The sequence below is a fragment of the Paroedura picta genome, chromosome 2 (genome assembly GCF_049243985.1).
Source record: "Paroedura picta isolate Pp20150507F chromosome 2, Ppicta_v3.0, whole genome shotgun sequence".
NCBI classification, from domain to species: domain Eukaryota; kingdom Metazoa; phylum Chordata; class Lepidosauria; order Squamata; family Gekkonidae; genus Paroedura; species Paroedura picta.
The window spans coordinates 75,198,543-75,214,393 of record NC_135370.1 but is presented as its reverse complement, the minus strand read 5'-3'; the positions used below and the strand labels follow the sequence as shown (position 1 = coordinate 75,214,393).

The 15,851-nt window shown below is 41.2% G+C and overlaps 1 protein-coding gene across 3 annotated transcripts in view; it reads left to right on the top strand.

The window, feature by feature from the left end:
- The first annotated feature begins 237 nt into the window (after positions 1–237).
- Positions 238–15,851, top strand: part of SPTB (spectrin beta, erythrocytic) — a 126,131-nt gene continuing 110,517 nt past the window's right edge. Inside the window, exon 1 of one of the 3 annotated variants that reach the window (XM_077320860.1) lies at positions 238–490. The gene's annotated coding sequence lies outside the window, so the exon portion shown is untranslated. Of the gene's footprint in view, positions 491–2,958; positions 3,098–15,851 lie in introns of those variants that run through there. The other 2 variants (XM_077320865.1, XM_077320863.1) reach the window with 2 other exon arrangements.

Sequence of the window (15,851 nt, the reverse complement as noted above, 5' to 3'; positions counted from 1 at the left end):
CCCCGCCCGTGGCCCTTGCAGCTTTCGCCTCATGAATGCCAGGAGCGCTTCTTTAGCGCAGGGCTTGGCCGGTGCCTGAAGAGACGCTCTGGCCGGAGCGGGGTGTGGCCTGACTTGGGAAGGGTGGGCGGGGCGGGGACCCTCTGGCGGCGTCCGGGCCGATCCCACCCGAGCGGGTACCGGAGGCTGCTGTGCCGGGCATCGCCAGGTGCCGCTGCTGGCGCTGGCCTGGGGGGGCCGCTGTGCTGCATTGCGGGACAGGCGCCTCCTCCTCTCCTCCCTCCCTCCTTGGAGGGAGCGTATCTGGGCTGGGCAGCAGCGCTGTCCCTGGGCAGGAATGTCCCTGCTCGCCCAGATAATGTTATTTATATCACCGGCTGGCTGGGCGGCACCGCTCCTCACTCCCAGGACCGCACCGGCCCCCTGGGACTCTGTCTCGCCGCTGTCCCGCGCTCCGTGCCGCCGCCGCCGCCGCCGTCACCCTGAACAGGTGAGTGAGGATGGCCAGGGAGGAGCGCCGCTGAGCACCTGGAGCGTCCGGCGAAAGATGGACTCGTGCGGCTGGCCAGACCGGGGGCAGAGAGTGCTCTTCTCCCAGGGGCTGCGGTGTCGCGCGCTTCGCTCTGTCCGAAGGCTATTTATAGCGGAGATTCAGCGCCTTGGGAGAGGTTTCAGTCCGTTCTTAGCTATCCCCTCCAAGGTTGGCACCCTGATGTAGGTACGGGAGGTAGCCCTTAGAATCGAACAGAGAAAATGGGGTGGGAGGAGATTCTGAGACGAAGGCAAAGTTAGTAGTGTGTGCAAGTCTGTCTCTTGAACCCCTTCTCGCCTGGGGATGGATTATCTACAGGGAGCATTGAGAAGGTTACAGTGGTGGGTAAGGTTTCCCAAACGCCTCACCATGTCTTCACTGTCAAGGCTGATGGGTGCTTATGATAGATTCTGGCTTGCTAGAAGGCTTTGTTAGCAAAGGCTGACTGGCCACTTAAGGTACAGGGAAATTTCCCAGAGGACCACGGGTAGTCAGGAGCCATTAAGCCAGTGCCTCAGGGGCCACTAGGCTCAGATCCTTTATTGGTGGTAATCAGTGTCAAATCCCGGCTACCTCTACCTGCACTGTTACATGATGCCAGGTGTAAGCTATGAATGAACTGTTGCCCTTTATTGGCCCCACTGAGCTGAGAAGCCCCTACAGCACTGTCTTGTACTAGGCAGGGAGTGCTTGGATTGCTTCAGGATCATTTTCATTTCCCAGGCAACTCCTGCTTACTTGCTTGCTTAAATTCAGACTGTGTCTTGTGACTCTTTACACTGCCATCCTAAGCAGAGTTAACTTCCAAGTCTTTTGAAGTCAGTAGGTTTAGAAAGGTGTAACTCTGTTTAGGATGATGTTGATAATTTGCTATACGTTCTTTTCTTTTTTTTGCTGCAGAAAAAAACAATACCTGTCTGGAATTGGGACCCCCGTGGAGTCTCATTAGACTTCTGACTCAGGCTGCCCCCTATGTAGACACATATTCCCAAAATGGAAAGGATCCAGTGGCTTTCTCTCTTATTGTATGTTTATAAAACTTGGTTCATAGTCTTCAGCAGTGGAGTATAGATCATTTGCTTTGGGGAAATCCTGTGATTGCTTGTGAGCATGGTAGAAATATGTGGCTATTGTGGGCTGATATAAACAAGATCTGGGAGCCTGATACCATTTGGTGACTGCAAATACAGTATCTTGTATTGTACATTTAGATTTCTTTGACAATTCACTTTCAGAAAAAACTATATTTGTGTTTTAAATTACAGTAGATATTGCGAACCTATAGCTTTGATATATTATATAAAACCACGTTTAATCTGTTTGCATTTTATACTACAGGATCCTTAATCTTTTTCCTGTGATTTTTTTAGCTGAATGTTGCCAGCCTAATATTTTATACATTAGGTTTCAGTCTTGATAAAAACATTGAAGTTAATTATCCCCTCCATTTCCCAGTTCTTGATCTTACACAGTAACAGGATGAGATCACTGTATTCTTTTGCAGATCGTAAATTATAGCATAAAGGGATATCTTGTAGTGACATCAAAGGTTTTTTTCTTCCTCGGGCATGGGTGTCTAGAAATGTTAGGAGTGCTTAGTTCTATAGATATCAGTGGATGGGGCATCTGGTTGAAATTAATAGTTTTCTCTGATGTCCATAGGATACAGGAGAATGTTAGATCCTCGAGCTGTTTCTGTAAGTACATAGGAACCTGCTTTTAGTTTTGGAGAGCTTTCGTTTCTTTACAAAGTCTCCACTGTGCAGAATAGCAGCAGCTCGAAATTGACAAACAATGAACAAAACATATTTTTGGCCTGTGGGAAAAACTGGTTGTAACTTTGATCTCTTCATAGTTACTGGCATGATAAATACAGCTTGTGTAGACAGAACAATTGTATCAGTGTTAATGGTGTATAGTTTCCACCTGTGGAAACTACCATGTCCTGTTTGATAATATTTTTGCATCCCACCTATGAGGTATCTTTAGACATATTTTCTTTTTAGGCAGGCAGTTAGAAAAATATTACATTGTTGAGTAACTGAACATGGGACTATAAGCGCAGTGTAATACAGTTTATAGATATTCCAAGCTTGTCTGTCTTGAACATATATATTTACCCATAAGTCTCACTGAACTAGGTGAGAACTTAGAAAACAGTCATAATAAATTTATGATTGTATTCTTAAACTCTGATTTCATTGAGGAAAAATGGATGGAAATGGTGGGACTTTCTATGACTTTACTCAAAAGGAAAACTGTAAATGAATACCCCGCCCCCACTACTGGATATAACTCCTTGTATATGAATGAAAGACCTGTCTATCTTTCTTTCTTTTCGTGTTAGCATAGCTGGAAAAAACTCATCTTGCATCTAAGTAAATACAGTAAGTATGGTAAGGGTCAGGGGCTTAGGCAAACAGTTGCTACATTCCCAGCTCTGCCATGGAGGAATAAAGTTTTTTTGCAATGCCCAACTTCTGTATAATCAGCACTAACAGTCTCTGGGGAAGACATCTGTCAGTGTTTAGTGATGAAGAAACGAAATTGGACTCTCTGCCATCTGTGAGTTGAAGTCATTATTCTTCATTGTGTCAGAATGTGGGGAGAGACAGTGATATAAAGACAAAAGTGACAAGACTTTTTAAACTTGTTTTATAAGCTTAAACATCATTAAGCTTATGTGGATGCTTAGGTCTCTGAGGACTATACTATTGCTGGCTTATTTTTTCTCCCCAGTACCAATCAGTTGGGTTCAAAGTGCCTATCAAAATTCTATCCTTAGTTCTTATGCTTTATACTTTGTACAGCAGATTCAAAAGGGCCTGGTCTTCCTTTTCCAGGACATCTGATGCCCTTTTAAGTGTAAGCACTAACTCCTGCCAATTTCCTGTGAATGTAATCTGCTGTGACCCTGCCTTGAAAAAACATTTCATAAAAAGCTGCTTGAAAAATATTCTGTTTTTTCAACATCTTTTTTTTTTTGCACTGTTTTAATATACAGTAAAATGGCTGGTCCCTATACCAGTCATGAAAGTAGCAATACTGGCCAGACAAAGTATGTGGGCAGTACTTGTCCTTTGCATGTGGACAATGCTTGCTAATAAAAAGGCCTTGGTCTCCAAGAAAGTTCATGAGGGGGTAATGGACTATTGCCCCACTTTAAGTTTGCTGTGCACTCTGTGCCCATATTCAATGATTTCATTAATTAACTAAGAGGAATCTGGGGAACCGTGGAGACTAGCTTGAGAAGGACTGAATACCCTCTAAGAGGCAGAAATATTGAGAGCACTTAAGAGTCTGTTGAATAAAAATCTAATGGAAAAGGGAGATTTGGGTAGCGGGGGTGTTCCAAATTATCCCATCTTCCCACAGTTCTTCATGGGGTTATGTTTATACTCTATCTTTTCTTCTAGTAGCTCACTGCAATGAATATGAATTGTCATTGATTAGTCAGAAATTATCAATTAGATTATTGTTTTTTTAGGCAGGGGATGCATTTGGTTTAAATGGACACACTGAATGTCTAGTAAGGGTGATTCCCAGTTCCATGCCATCTTGAACTCTCATACAACTATTCTTCAAGAGCTCTTTTTTCTAAAATAGAGTGCATATGTATTTAGTAGTGTTTTTGTATATGTTCCACTTTTTATATGTTTGAAGGTATTCTCTAAATAGGGACACAAACTGTCTTTTGTTGTATTTTGTATCTAGGATGCTATGTTATTATTTGAGGGCTGAATTAGCAGAAGTCAGAATTTCTTGGTACTATTGGTACCATTTCTTGGTACTATAGCCATTCTCAATGCATTATTTACTGAAACATTATGAATAGCATAGTTTACGACAGCAGATAGTTGACTTATTGATACTAGTGTTGATACTTGCTGTATAGCTTGATCCTAAAAATCGCCATTTCTCTAGATGGAATCTTGCTATGAAGAGTAATAAAGGGCCTTAATCTGATCTCCAGTGCTATGGTTTGGATATTTTCTCAAGTGATGTTAGGATTGTCTCTTCATATGTAACAAATAATGTTAATGCAGGAAAGAGTTGTTTTCGGACCAAACATGCATTCTAATCATTGTAAGTTTTCCATTAAAACTACAAGAGATGAACAAAGCAAACAATAGTTGACATTCCACAGTGGCTGAAGTCTGCTTTCAGAGGACAAGATTTAGGGACTGAGCCCAAACCATTATTTTCTCAATTCTGATTCTGTATTGAATTATCCTATGTGATTCTGTGGAGTTTTCTCAGAGGGCTTTCACAGATTTTACGATGTGAGATGCACTTTACTGAAACTGTAAAATCCATGCAAACGGGGGAGGAGGGAATTTCTCTAGTCTTTTGCATTTTTGGAAGGATTGCTAAAGAAAATTCTGACCCTCAGTTGGTGCCTTGTTTTAAATTATAATTCTTAAGCAGCTGATATAAATATTTGGGATTGTAAAAATTAAAGCTGAGATCTCACTATAATTAAGAAATGGCCTGAGTCCTGTATAAAATTCATGTTGAGACAAAGAAAGAAGTTTAAGACAACTGTGAGCTAATAATCCACCAAAGCTGCCTGATTTGATACTAGCCAACACACTAACCTTTTGAGAGCTGTAAGACAGACAGAAGCTCCGTGTATATGCTTTTTCTCTACTACTGCATTTCTTCTTTCACCTGTTTTAAAGACACAGAAGTCCTTTCTGGCATAGAATCTGGAAATGCTGTCATCTAGATTTGGTTGTTTGAGATTCATGTCACAAAGTTTTGTCTCTATGTATGTTGCAGGTGCCATACTGTTTGCTCTTTACTGAGTACAGGCAGGGACCAAAAGTACTACCTAATCTTTTCAGTGGGCTGATCTCCATAAAAAAACAGGCACAATTTTTTACCAGCCAAGTCAAATATAGCCCACCTATCTTGTATGATCTGTCAGATGCTTGATGTGCAAACCTGAACTATGCAAGGGAAAGTCTGAACTGTCAGAGAGTGATTTCTGAGTAATTGTTATGTAAGACATTCCAGGTTAATTCATATTCAGTCTGGCTGGATGTTTGTTATCAGCTAGAATGCTTACCTTGTAGAATTTTGCATTGCATTCCGAAATATTCTGAAAATTCCATGCTCATAGGCATATACAGTCCTCACATTTTGTGCTAATATCTGAGCACAATTTCCTCTTCCAAAATATTGCTATGATCTAAAGTCCAGCTCCAGTGTGAAAGAGCAAGAGGTCATTCATCAACTTCAGTAGAGGGGCACTGGCTCCACAATGTAATATTAGTCTTATGATGACAGTTTCCTCTTCATATTTCCTGTTCAGGTCTCCAAGTTCTTGTTTGTTAACATAGTCAAGTAGGAGCCCTAATGTACATGTTGCTCCCCAGTCAGAACTGTTTTAAAAGAATTTGAGATGTATTTCCTATATTCCAGAGTTTTGTTCTAAAAATCCCCTCAAAAGTACTATTCTAATGTGGTGTCTTTGTACTAAAATTAGCTTGAGGTGAATATAAATTAAATTACTTGTGATCCCTGAAAATTGCTCTGTACAAAGGTGGCCTTCTGTAGTACTAACAGGATACCAGTTGCTAGCTGTAGAAGTTTCTCTTCATTCATAGAGGTAGACAGTAGTATCAAGTAATATCCACTGACTTGCAAAATTGATTATGAATAGAATGGGATGGATCTAGTCAGTGTTTTCACACAATCTTATGTAATTTCCCTTCTTGTTGAGGTAGACCGAACCAACAATACCTGCTGGGGCCCCCAGGAACGCCTCCCCATGAACTAATCCCAAACCGCCCAACCAATGGGACCATAGTTGAGAACGTTGTCACCATTAGTGTTAGAATTTTATGGAAATGTTGGAACTGTTCCTGGTTGTTGAGACTACTGTTACTATTATGTTCTGGAAGTTGTTGAATTGTATTTATCGCTATGTTATATGTAAACCACCCTGAACTGCAAGGGTGGGTGGCATATAAATAAATATAACCCATCTCAAACATCATTTGCACATGTAGGTTCCATGAACCCCAATGTAGTCTTTTTTTGGTAGTCATAGAGAACTCCCTTTTCCACCAATAGAAAAGCTGGTTGAACCCAACCCATTATAGAAGACTTTTGATATGACAATTTCAGATTCTGGAAAGACTTTTTTCTCTGTGTGCCATGTTGGCTTTGGTGGCTAATTTGCTCCCTTGCTCCTATACAATAGCTGGAATTACCGTATACATTGTACCTAATATGGCTTCCTATGCAATTTCTAGAAGCTTTTAAAATATTCAGTTACTCTGCTACTTAGGGTTGCAAGATCTGGGTTAGGTAGGAAATACCTGGAGATTTGGAGATGGAGCCTGAGGAGTGTGGGATTTGGGTATTGTGCTTTGCAATTAAGGGCAAGTGTTCAAGAACATTTCCCCTGTTATCATTTGTCTCATGTTCTCATTGTCCACACTGAGCAATATTTTGTGTAGCAGCGAACCAAAAATTTCCTTAAGTGTGGCTACATAATGCTTATTTTCTTTTATAAGTTGCTTATGAGCATCATTTTGTGGACTGCACTTCTATTATGAACCTTCAGTCCTGAATCATTATCAGTCACCTTCTTCCAGTTTTTGTACACTCTGAGCATTTTCACCAGTACAGGCATTGTTTTCAGTGAAAAGGGACAAGCAAAACAAAATGCAGTATTTTCTATGTTCCAACCAGGAGTAAAGTTTGCATTATGCTGGATTGAAGTGTCTCGATGACTGGCCATATTTTGTTGCTGGGAATCTTTTTAGCACTAGCTGGACTGGACTTCCTTCTTTAGACTGTGCAATGCATTTAGGATCATGTAGTTTCTGTACAAAGCAAGGCACTAAATCAATCACTGAACCAATATCAGGAAGCTTTAAAACTCTCAATAATGGCTGCTTTAGAGCATTCACTCAGTAGCGTTACACCCTTCTGAGCCACTTACCCGCCCCCAACCTCACTATCCCTAGGTTCTACCCCTAAACATCCAGAAATTGTCCAACCTATTCTAGCAATATTCTAAGATTGATCTTGTGAGGGATAAAGGTTTATTTTTTCTGCCCAGCTTTAATTGCCTCTAAAGAATATAACTAGTAACCTCTGGAGATATATAAGTTAATGGGCTTATTAAGTGGGTGGCGCTTGGCAAGTCAGTGTCCTTTTATCTTAAACTCTTCACCTAATTGTAAAATTTAAATTAATTCATTGGATGTATAGCCTTTCTTGCAATCAATCAATCAATCAATCAATCAATCAATCAATCAATCAATCAATCGGCAAGCCAGCATGGCATTGAGGCTACAATGTTAGATTAGAATTTGGGAGAATTCATATCTCCAGTTGGCCATGGAAATTGTTGTTTCACCTTGTGTCATTCATGATTTTTCTCTCAACTTACCTCACAGAGTTTCTGGAAGGATTAAATGGTGAGCTCTTTGAAGAAAAGGCAACTGGAGACTGGGAGAAGTGAATTCCATAGTTGGGGAACATCCTCCAAAATTCCTTGTTGTTGTGCCCTTACAATTCTAAGAATGTGTGATGGTAGACATAGGAGGTTGTTCTTGATTGATCTTAGAAATTATGGTGGAATATGGAGGAGAGGGCTAGTGAAAGCTGAGGAAATGACCTGTTCTGTGAAGTGACCTTGATATATAGATCTTAAGGCAAGAGGAGGTGACTATAAATAACTCCAGAAACAGAGTACTCTTATCCATTCCAAAGAGATTTGGACATATAATACAAAAAGGGAGAGATAGCAGCTCTGAAGTCTGGAAGCAGGTTGTATGTGGAAGAGAAATTTTCCAAGGTATATGTGTCTGTAATACTTTGTTTTATGTAACTGCCTTCTATTTTTAGAGTGAGATGTATGTGGGGTATTTGTATGTCTTCCTTACTGCTGCAGATTAATTGATACAGGACACCTCAGTCTCTTTGCCGTTTTGGAATGTACTGAATGTAGGTTAGAATTACAATATCCGCTTTGCAGTTGGTATGCTTCTGAGAAACTGTTCTGTGTATTAACCATTCTTGGCTCAACACTTTCTTTGCTCACTTCTACCACTCAACACGCATTGTATGCTAACTGAGAACTCTCCTTGGCTTTATTCTGCAATATGGCAATGCCATGACCTTGATGGATGAGTTAATATAGTCAGGAACATTTTAAAAGTAGAGGAGGGGCCATTTATTGGTCCAGCCGAGTTCGCAGGGGTGTCAAAATCATTTATTACAAGGGCCAGATCAGACATAAATATCACTTTTTCAGGCCAAGCAATGTGTTCCATAAAATTTAATGAAACAACAAAATGGGGAACAAAGTAATCCAACCTGTCTATACAAGCAAGGTTGAGCAGCAGCAGAATAAATATTAAATATTAAAATGAAAATATTTAATTCAATACATGTGTCTCGTGGAATGTAGTGCATATGAGAATACACTCAGGCTCAAAGAGGGCTTCTACAAGGGTGGCATTTCAAAGAATAAATATTCTAATTGGGGGGGGGGAGGCTCCAAGGGATATATTTGGATACTTTTCATTAGTGTGGGAGCCTCTCCATTCATATTGTTTACATTATTATTACATCACATGAGTGCATCTAAATATTAGACCATTGAAGAAGACCCCAAGAGGGGTTGAAATACATTTGGTTATCTGGTCATTCATCCATGTGTCAAAAGGTTTTGGATTTATGCAGTAGTGTGTGATAGATGTTGATGTTTTTAAGTTTTATGTGTGCATATATAAACTTTATAAAGGAGACACACAGGCAAACCCAATTAACAATATTGTTTTTAATCAAAATACAAACATTGCTTACTTTATTTTCTTTATTTAACAGTCTTTGATAACTGACTTCTCTGAATTATTGCATGACAATCTGGAGTCATTGTAAATTTGCTAATGAGAAAACTTATTCTTCAGTATAGCATCACACAGCTCCCTCACCTACCTGCATCCTGTCATTGGTAGGTGGGGAGCATTGTGAATTGACCCTTCCTTTCCCCCTCTAGGGGGAAACTTGAACCAGGAATTTAATTATTCTAGCATCTCTTGGGATAGAGAATTTATTGGCTGCCGCATCTTGTGCTTTTACTGTTGTATTGCTGTCTGTGGTTTTAACGGATATCTTACTGGGGTTTTAAACAGACTTTTGTAACCCGCCACAAACCATATGGGAGTGGCGGGTAAGAAATCAAATAAATAAATAATGTCCCATTTTGTCAACTGTACTATGTGCAGTCGGCCTTGAGTACGCCTTGCACCTTAGAGAAATTTCCTGTCCATTTCCCTTGCTCCCTGGGACAAGTAATCCTAGGAGTCCTCTTCCGTCTCTGGAAATACACTTCCCCACTATACTAAATAAACAACTTTCTTCTCTGTAACCGTGGTAGCATTTTGTGTGTCAAGCAGTTTTTCCCTCCCACTTGGACAGTTATATCTCAAAACATATACATAATATAAATTATCCAGGGAATCTGAACCACTGCCTTCAACACTTGTTCAATCCACCACAAAAATCATGAACTCTCCACAGATTGACCAGCCATTGTCAATGACAAGAACTCCTAAATTAGCCTTCCCCCCCCCCACCTGTGTGATTCATGCATACACACAAATATTGAGTCGGTTCTCATGGATTACTCCTTCCTTGCAATTTAGTCCTACTTAGAAACCTGACCTTCCATGAGAATACATATATACCCCACAGTGTTGAGATTTGAGCATGGAGACTAGCAGCTGGGTGGCCCAGGTTCATAAGCCCCACTCTGGCATTTAAGTGGCTGGGTAACTTGTGGATCTCTGGAGATCTCAGCCTAATGTATCTTGCACAGTTGTTATGAGAATAAAAATACAGATGGGGAGAATCATAGAGTTGGAAGGGATATCCAGGGTAATCTAGTCCAACCTCCTGCAGATTGCAGGCAATTCACTATTACAATACTTGTAAATTGCTTGGAATGATACTTGTAAATAGCTTTGGATTTACATTAGGAAGAAAAGCAAAGTACAGATGCCTAGAAAATAAAGAATGATGCCGCAAAATCTCATTAAATCTTTAAGGTGGCTCAAGACTTGTTTCATCTTTGCCTCCAACTAGAAGAACGTTTTTTTAAAATATATCCCACTTTTCACTACCTGCAGGAGTTTCAAATCAGCTTACAATTGCCTTCCCCTCCCCACAACAGACACCCTGTGAGGTGGGTGGGACTGAAAGAGCTCTGAGAGAAACTGCTCTGTGAGAACAGCACTAACAGGACTGTGACTAGCCCAAGTTGGCTGCATGTGGAGGAGTGAGGAATCAAAATCAACTCTCCAGATTAGAAGCTACCACTCTTAAGCACTATATCAAGCTGGCTTTTGCATGCTACCCCCCAAACATAAACACTCAGCACCTTCCCTCACCCCAACAGCTATATTTCTCCTCCATGCCTTTCCAAGCTTGGTTCCCACCACACACCCCAATGCACACACTTTAACCCTCCCATGTTCCTCCCTCCAGTCTCTTCTATCCCATCCCGCAGATACACTTTGGCATTCCTATTCCTACACTTCCTCTAACATCTCCATCACGAACTCCCTTCCACCACCACCTTCCTACATAATGACTTTCTCTCACCCTTTTTCCTTTCCTCCTCACTTGTCCCAAAGAACTGCTTCTACAGAGTTGGAACAGAGAAATTTATTTGTTTATTTATTTGTTTATATTTATATGCCATCCTTCCCAAAGGCTCAGAGTGAGACAGAGAGAGGAGAAGAAGAAGGTGATGGAGACAGTGGCAAAGGAGGCTTCCGCTTCTGAAGTGAAGGGGGAGGTCTAGCACACACCTCTGACAGCTACACATGCACAGCCAGATCTAACAGAGAGACAGGAAGGGAGGGACGGGACAATCCAGACAGCCAACCTGATGTGGGTCTTTTCACTGCTCTTGTCACTGCTACCACCTTCCTCTTTCTGCTTTCAGGCTGAAAAATGGACCTGGATGGGCCGGTTCTGGCCCCCGGGCCATATGTTGAGCAGCCCCTTTGGGGGGGTCTAGATTTCTTCATGTAACCTTCATGTTCTTGGATAAATTGCTGTTTGCTGTGTCTGCTTAAGCTACTGGTGTGTTTTAAAAAATGGTTTCATTCATATCCTGCCCTTCCGCCAGTAACCTATAAGCTGCATTTTTAACCTTTCAACTGCCCTCTGATTAGACAGAGACAATGACTTGTTCAAGGCCATCCAATTGGAACACTCTGCCCCTGGGTTTTTGTGTGAAAGGAAGGGGAGAACAGAGTAAGGTTAGTCTAAGAGTGCCTTTAAATTGCTATAGTAAATGCATCATGTGACTGTGATGCGAAAGCATACGTGAATGAAAACATGGAGGGATGGCAAGAAGGAACAGCAAGACAAAACTTTTAGCACAGTGCCTGACAAAAGTAAGCACACAAACTCAGTGGGATAGTAAAGACTTTAAAGCCTGATGAAGTCTTAATTAATTCCCAGCTTAATTTTGTTCAATAAAACTTCAGTGCGGGGAGACCTCAAGATGGCGCCATAGGGAAAGCTGGACTTCAGTTCAGCTCTTAAGCCATGCCGAGGGTCAGGTGCTTATGCACCTGGCTGACCTGAACAGATACGCAAATCTGTTCACCGGTCGCCCCAGGAACCGGGAACGGTGACCTGAGGGTCCTACAGATCCGTAGGGAGAAGCAAGACCTCCTTGGATTAATAGCGGCTTGAGCTCAAGGTCAAGATGGCGTCTTTGTCGCAAACAACTTTACAAGCTTGAAACGACCAGCCGACCTCACATTCTTCCCAGACCATCATTTACCAGATCGATAGGAGCAGAAGTTGACAGAAGCTGGAACCTACAACAGTAAGAATTGAAAGCTTTCTGGCTTTTCTCTCTCTCCTCTCACAAGCTCTTCCCTCCCCCTCCCTCAACCAATTTACAAGCGAATTCCTTCTTTCCCCGAGTGAGAGACTCCCAGCTAATTACACCCATTAACCAAACAAAGAGAGTGCTTTGAAGATTTATGGGTGAACGTTCAGTGGGAGAATTTGACTTGATACGGAGATCGACAAACTGATAATTTGGGATCGCTCGTGCTCCCGCGAGACCTCACGAGACTTTCTGTTTATAGTTTGTGACTGCCTAGAACTATGGAAGAATTATCAAAGGCACAGCTTTTCCATTTGTTATGCAAAGGAAACTCAGAGATACTGAAAGCAATCAATAAGCTGGAAAAGGAAATCCGTGGGACTAAGGGGGAGTTTTTGGATAGAGCCCAAGATCCGGAGAGACCAGCTGATGACGCAGCTCAGCCAACAGTAAATCAAGTGAAACTTCAGGAGGGAGAGAGTGCCAGAGATGTAAAAACCCAAAGTATCTTTAAAGAACCCGGGAAAACAGATTCATGGAAGGAAAGTACCAAAAACCTGGAAGTCTATTCAGAGCAGGAAATGACTTGGATCAGCAAAATAAAAAGAGTCTATTCAAAAGCGACAGCAACTAGGAAGCCATCAGGAGATATTTCTGGGCGACCAGAGGAAGAGATCCAGATTGACAAAGGTTTCAGAGCCCCCTCAAAGGCGATTACAAGCAAGAATCAAGCAAGAGATTTCTCTGGCCCTGACAGAAGGACAATCAGAAACACTCTACTATGGAAAAAAATACAATTTCATTTTCTGCGACCACCTGAAAGATGAGCTGAACAATGGAGTATTCTCCTGGCTTCTTGTGAGAAAAAAAAAAAAAAAAGCAGTAGCAATCTTTAGGACAGGTCCAATATATGAAGGGAACTGACTTTATATTACTTAAGACAGTAATAGAATATATCCTTATAATAGATTATACCTTCCTATGTATCAACTACTATTTTGTTAAGAAAGATGGTAATAACTCCTAGATCAGGATTAATATGCGATGGGAATTGAATATGTATGTTAATATGTATGCCAAAAGAGGATGACAAACCATATTTTATAGGCATTAACAAGACAACAGCAGTAATTCTTGGGTTAGGGCCAACTTATGAAGGAGATTGACCTAATATCATTTAAGATAATAACAGAATGTATTCCTATAACAGATCTCATATGTATTAACAATCACTTGGCTAAGAAATATGGTAAAAACTTCTAGACTAGGAATAATTTGTGATGAGAACTAAATACCTATGTTAAAAGAGATGGCAAACCATATCAACTGGTCGTTTTCTCCTTACAACTTCTTTGTAAATGCTTTATATAATAATAAACAATAAAATTATTATAAAAAAAAAAAAAAAAAATAAAACTTCAGTGCTAAATGTTAGCCAAATGAACCCCTCAGGGTACAAGTTCTGGAAGTAGAGCCTGTGGTGACAGGCTACATCAGTATGCACAAAATAGGCTCAGTGAACTCTGGCATACAGTGTACTATCTTAATTCCCGGAAGTGTAGGTTGTAATGAATGACAGTGATTCTATTTCTTGTTTGTCCATCCTTGAGTCTCTTTACATAAAACTGGGCATTCTTATTATAAAATCCAAACGGCTTTCCATCATTGAACCTGGACTCATCGGCATTAGCTTTTTATACTTGTCATTTGTGCCAGGAAGGGGCATAAGCAGAAGCTAACTCACCGTTGGACAATTATGGGGCGGCAGTCAAAATCTGATGAAGAGTCACACTGTGTTCTTTACTGCTGAATTGAATCAGGTTGTCCACAGTGAGAGGAAAAGACACTTGGAATTCAATTTTCTTTCTTTTAATGAGTCAGTATAATATTGCCATAAAATGAAGTCATTGTGCACAGAACTACAGGAAGTAGCATCTTCTATCTATGGCTTCCTGGTATTGCTGGTTTTGCCTTTTTTTTGAAAAAAATATTTTGCAGATATTTCATATAGAAATGCTGAAGGAATGATACTTAAATGTTTCATGTTTGCAATTAATGGAAAAAAGATCAATTTTACTGTGTCTAGTGAGATGCAGGTTCCTCGTGTTTCATGCAACAGAAAATGAATAAAAACTTTCCAATCTATATTCAGAGGTTCCATTTTGTATTGGGAAACACACTTAGTTGCATAAACAGTTCAAACAAGCACAGAATATCAACATGTTGAAAAAGAAGAGTTGGTTCTTATATGCCGCTTTTCTCTACCCGAAGGAGGCTCAAAGCGGCTTATAGTCGCCTTCCCATTCCTCTCCCCACAACAGACACCCTGCTCAGTCAGAACAATTTTATCAGTGCCATGGCGAGCCCAAGGTCACCCAGCTGGTTGCATGTGGGAGAGCGCTGGCTCACCAGATTAGAAGTCCATACTCCTAATCACTACACCAAACTGGCGAGTTTGTCATCATCAGAGTTTGAAGTACCAGAAATATAATGTTATGGAATTTAAACAATTCTGTATTCCTGACGGGTAGCCATGTTCGTACTTACTAGCAAAATAAAATAGGAGTCCAGGGGCCCTTTAGAGTCTAACAAAATGTATTTCAAAAGCTTATGCTGGAATACATGTTGAGACCACTAGACTCCTGTTTTGTTTATGTGTTTGTTTGTTCCTGCTTTTCTGTGGGTATGGAAATACTGTTCTAGTTGATATGTTATTGTTATATTATTATATTGGAATTGATAGTGTTCTATGTAAATGTTCCAAAATGTTTTACGTAAACTGCCCAGAGCTGTAGGGAAGGGTGGTATAAAATCTGAATAAATAAATAAAATAAAACTAGCAGCTACTATTGAAAAAGTCTTATTGTACTCTGCACAGCCAATCAGATCTCCAGTAGCAAGTCAGAAGCCCTATTCTGCTGGAGCCCCACATGACCCCACATGAAGATAGATTCAAGTGGGTAGCTGTGTTGGTCTGAAGCAGCAGAAACAATTTAGAGTCCAGTGGCATCTTTCATCCCTAGCACAAGTGGCTCTTATATAGTTGAAAGAGCCATGTAGGCGGCCCTGTCCGGGTCCTGGAGGTCCATCCTGTCCAGGGCCCATTATGCACGGAGTGGAAGGTCCACATTCGGGGTGGAATGGCGGTGGCTAAAATCACCAATTATGCACGCTTCAGGCGGCAACCGGGCGCAGAGTCAATGTATGCCGCCGAAAAAAAACGTGTTAGCAAGATGCGGAAGAAAGTGGAGCTTCCCGGGACCAGGCCGCAACTAGAAGCGGCTCTGGAGTAGCCGCGTGCATAATCAGATACTCTGGATTTTGCCGCCGTTGCGTTCCATCCCGTGCATAAGCGGTTTGCTTCGCTTCTTCCTCCTCTGCGTTCTCCATGTCGCCGTTTCAGCGGCCGTGCATAATAGGCCCAGGTGGTGTCAGGGT